The sequence below is a fragment of the Emydura macquarii genome, unplaced genomic scaffold (genome assembly GCF_026122565.2).
Source record: "Emydura macquarii macquarii isolate MOO-44397 ecotype Brisbane River unplaced genomic scaffold, CSIRO-AGI_Emac_v2 contig_762, whole genome shotgun sequence".
In the NCBI taxonomy this organism is placed as follows: Eukaryota; Metazoa; Chordata; order Testudines; family Chelidae; genus Emydura; species Emydura macquarii.
This window is the reverse complement of record NW_027130899.1, coordinates 147495-152538: the sequence shown is the minus strand read 5'-3', so window position 1 is coordinate 152538 and position 5044 is coordinate 147495. Positions and strand designations below refer to the sequence as shown.

The following is a 5044-nucleotide window of genomic DNA, read 5'->3' as shown; positions in this document are numbered from 1 at the left end:
ACTTTCTCCCTCTTTGACTCTGCTCTCATCTTCTGAAACCCACAGACTGAAAAGGGGAATTGGAATGGTCCTATTGGTTTCGGGTGCAAATGCTGGCCATTGAGGGGTTGTGCCACAGTCAGCCCTATAATCTTGGGTGCCTCACAGTGCTTTGCTGCTACAGATCCCAACCTGGGCCTCTCAAGACCAGCCTACCAGTCACACCCTGAGTATTTTTGTGCTAGACAGCCTTGGTTCAGCAGCTCTAACCTCAGCAGACTATCTACAGCCTTACTCTAGCTTCCACCAGCCTGGGTTACTACATACGGGGCATGTATTTTCTGGAAAGTATGTTTTAGCCAAACAGAGTTTACGGCTCTCAGCACAAAGCTAACTGGGGAAATACTTTGTTGTGTGTTGGAGAGGAGGTCAGGTTAGAAACTCTCATGGTACTTTCGGCCTTTAGATCTATGAATTGATGCATGAAAGAAGTTGAGAATAGGTGTAGAAAAGTGAGAAATTAACAGTTTTGCTGTTCTTTGGGTGGGCTGTGGGGAATCTTTATCCCAATATCCTATGAAATATCTGAATGTGAAGCAATTCCTTGACTGAGACAGGATATAAACTCTGATCAAATTTGCATTCTAAATTTTTATGGAAGGAAATTGACAAAGTTTAATTGTACAGCAAATTCCCTAACTGATTATTGCTTTTTCTCAATCACCAGTCACATCACACAGAAAACGGTGACAGTGGAAACCTACATACACACCACGGAGAAAAGAGAAGGGGAAAATCAAACATCTATTACAGAATTCATCCTGCTGGGATTCAAGAATCTCCCTGAACTGCAAATGTTTTTCTTCCTGTTCTTTCTAGCGGTCTACATAATCACCATAGCTGAGAACACACTCGTTGTGTTAGTTGTGATAGATCAGCACCTTCACACCCCCATGTATTTCTTCCTGGGAAATTTGTCCTGCTTGGAGATCTGTTGCAACTCCACCATCCTGCCACGGATGCTGGCCAGTTTTCTGATCGGGGACAGAACAGTTTCTGTGAACGGCTGCATTGTACAGTTTTATATGTTTGGTTTCCTAGTGACCGCTGAGTGTTACTGCTCGCTGTGATGTCTTTTGATTGCTACCTAGCGATATGTAAACCCCTGCACTATGTCACCCGTATGAATGGCAGGTTCTCTATCCAGCTAGCAGCTGGATCGTGGCTAAGTTCACTAATAGTTCTGACCATGTTAATGTGTTTGGTGTCATGATTAGCCTTCTGTGGTCCTAATGAAATTGATCATTTTTTTTGTGATCTCACCCCAGTGATTAATCTCTCCTGCAGCGACACCAGTCAGGCTACCCTGGCAACCCTCGTATTCTCCTGCATAGACACTGTTCCCCCACTTCTTTTGACCCTGTCATCTTATGTTTATATCATCTCCACCATCCTGAGAATCTCTTCCACCACTGGCAGGCAAAAAGCATTTTCTACCTGTTCCTCTCATCTTATTGTGGTGACAGTTTTCTATGGGACCTTAATGATTGTCTACCTGTTACCGAACACTGGTGCCCTGAGAGCCCCCAGACAAAGTGTTTTCTGTTTTCTACACTGTCTTGACACCCCTGATCAATCCCCTTATATACAGCCTGAGAAATAAAGAGGTCAAAGAGGCCCTGAGCAGGGCTCTGCAGAAATGTAGGGTGTTTCTGTGAATTCAGTGAAATTGATTGAAATGGGAATACGTCAAATCACAGTCCAGTTTTTGATGGGAAATTAACATATTATTTATTTCTTTTTATTTCTATTCCCAGTAATATTTCAATCTCTCTCACACTGGCTGCCAAAGAGAAACCAGAAAACTGGTGAACGGGTATAACCCTAGTATGAATGCGAGAAATGTTCAAACGGGCGTTGGGCAAGTAGGTCTCCAACAGTCCTGGGATTTGATTCCTATGTTCCTGAATCTGCTTTGAAAACCCCTGCCTATAATTTATAGATTTGTTTTCTTTAATCCTCAACTGACTTCCTTCTCGAAGATTTGAGGAACAAGTCCAGCGCACACAGAAATCGTGGGAAAATTTCCCATTGATCTTAATGGGCTCTTCATCAGACTATTCACACTGTGTGCTTCATCGCCTTTCCTACAGCAAAACAAATGAACTAAAGAACCACTCAATGTTCTTACCAGGGATTTTGGGAGTATTAAGTGTTAATAAAATGTAGTGGTTTTGTTGTTGTTGTTTTCCTCTTGCATTTTTTAAAATAATTTTTCAAACATTTTCTGAACACTTTTAAGGTAGTGTGAGATATAACCATAAGAATGTTCTAGTCTGTCTTTACTAGATTTCTCATTAATTGTTCTAATCTTACATAAATGTTCTGAATCTCTCAAATTAACCAAACGCAGGAAACTCCTTAGGAAAGGTGATGGATGTTTATTTTTATGTGTATTTTATTTTACAATTATTCAAATATTTCAAATCTTTTTTAAAAAAAAATTCAGGCTTTTTTCAAAAAACTGGAATTCCTCAGGTTATGTCTGTACTGACGGTGGCAAAGTCGCTGCCGTCAGATCTATCTTTCTGGATTGATTGAGCGGTCAGTGTACACACGCTCAATCGATCCAGAAGTCGACTCTGGTAATCCAGCCCCTCAAGCAGTGTAGCACGGTTCCCGTTGGCGCAGTGCAGTGAAGGCGACGCGCAGAAGGGAAGCGCAGCAGTCGACGGGAGTTACGCAACTCTGTAACTTGGGTAACTCCCGTTGACTGCCGCCGAATTTCCAGGTAAGTGTAGACTTGGGCTCAGTTTGAAAAGTGCTGGTTTTAAATGAGATCTGGCTCTGATTGATCATCCAGCATGTGCAATATCTTCAGAAATCACCTTTTCTGGCAGAAAATCAAACCAGCTCACAAGTGAGCAACCGGCCCAGTAAAAAAACAGTTCATAGAATCATAGAATATTAGAGTTGGAAGGGACCTCAGGAGGTCATCAAGTCCAACCCCCTTCTCAAAGCAGGACTAACTTCAGCTATATCATCCCAGCCAGGGCTTTGTCAAGCCTCAGCTTAAAAACCTCTAAAGATGGAGATTCCACCACCTCTTTAGGTAGCCCATTCCAGTGCTTCACCACCCTCCTAGTGAAAAACATTTTCCTAATGTCCAACCTAGACCTCCCGCTCTGCAACTTGAGACCATTGCTCCTTGTTCTGTCATCTGCCACCACCGAGAACAGCCTAGCCCCATCCTCCCTGGAACCCCCTTTCAGGTAGTTAAAGGCCGCTATCAAATCCCCCCTCATTCTTCTCTTTTGCAGACTAAACAAGCCCAGTTCCCTCAGCCTCTCCTCATAAGTCCTGTGCTCCAGCCCCCTAATCATTTTTGTTGCCCTCTGCTGGACTCTCTCCAACTTGTCCACATCCTTTCTGTAGTGGGGGGCCCAAAACTGGACACAATATTCTAAATGCGGCCTCACCAATGCCGAATAGAGGGGAATAATCACTTCCCGTGACCTGCTGGCAATGCCCCTCCTAATGCAGCCCAATATGCTATTAGCCTTCTTGACAACCAGGGCACACTGTGTATTAAGTTGTGTATTAAGTTACAATATAGTGGGTAGTTTTTTTCCTGTTTTTCTTTTTTTCCTATGTATTTATTTAAATAACATTCCTAAGTCATTTGACATTCTTAGAAGCCTATTCCATTGGTGATCGCCTGTCAACTGTGTTCCTTGGATTCTCCATAAATCTGTGGGAAAATATCCCAAATTGCTGAGATACCCTGGGCTTAAAAACCCAGTGCTCTAATGTTTGAGCTGTGGAGACTTTAGGTGACTCCACATATCTTCCGCAGTAGGACTAGACTTGAAATCAGAAAACCTGTGTTCTGTTAGCAATCAATCAATCAATCAATCAAGACCTGCTCAGAAAGGACCCATCTAGGTGGCCCAAGTCATTATCAGTCAAAGCATCCCCAGCATTTTTTTACATTTGCATCTCCCATTTAGTTGACTTCCTTTAGGTAAATTAAACAGGTGCAAATTGCCGCAGCTGCATTGATTGTTATTCCCTATGTTATCTCAGTCTCTCTAACCCTGGCAGCCAGTCGTTCCCCTGTGCCAATGAGAAACACGAAAAGTGGGCAAAGATGGCAGTCATGGTGTGTATGACTGAGCCTTTTTTAAAACTTGATATTTATTGTTTTTATATCAAATATAAAAACATAGTGAAACAAAACGTACTACATAAATCCATTAATGAAATAGAAATAGCTCATACACAACAAAATGCAATCTTCGTTGTTTGGAAAACCTGGAAAAAACCAACCAACCAACCAACCAACCAACCAAAATCCTGAACCCTAAGAGGTCATCAGGGCATCATTTGTTAAAGTGACTAACTAGATAAATATGTGAGAACATAACCTATGAGTAATGATCCAGAAAATATGCATTATTGCCAGGTATAGCAGAGGTTGGCATGAGGCTGGTGGCATCTTCAACCATCACTGTGTATTGGCCACACAATACAACAAACGTTCTAGAGTCCAATAGCACCTCTTTAATACCCTGTTCTAGAAGAACTGCAAAGATAAAGAACTTGAAGTTTCTTTCACATTGAGCCAGATTCCTCCCAGGTATTTGTTGTGATTATAAGTTAAGTTCTTTCGCCCCTTTCTTCTTTGAGACTGAGATCAAGAGGGTAATTAAGACCCTTATAAGTCATTCCTACAAAGTGACTTTTCTTTCCATACGTCATTTAGCTTCCCACTGCTTGTTCAGTAGGCTTCCATCTTCTGACCAACTTCAAAATAGATAAATTGTTTGTTTATTCCATCTTCAGCACGTTGCTTCTCAAATTCTTTAATGGCCTCCCTTATGGTACATTTACATTTAACATGCCACAGTTTGTGTTAATACCCACTATTCTTAGAACAAATGGACTTCCAAATTTTAAAGGATGCCTTTTTGCCTCTAACAGCCTCCTTTTCTCTTGTGGTTAGCCATTTCACATTCTTTCGATACTCTTCTTCTCCTTTTTGATTTGGGATACCCATTTAGTC

The 5044-nt window shown here is 41.7% G+C and overlaps 1 pseudogene; it reads left to right on the top strand.

Moving 5' to 3' along the window:
- Positions 1-1108: 1108 nt before the first annotated feature.
- Positions 1109-1697, top strand: LOC137149525 (olfactory receptor 8U3-like; annotated as a pseudogene).
- The last annotated feature ends 3347 nt before the right edge of the window (positions 1698-5044 follow it).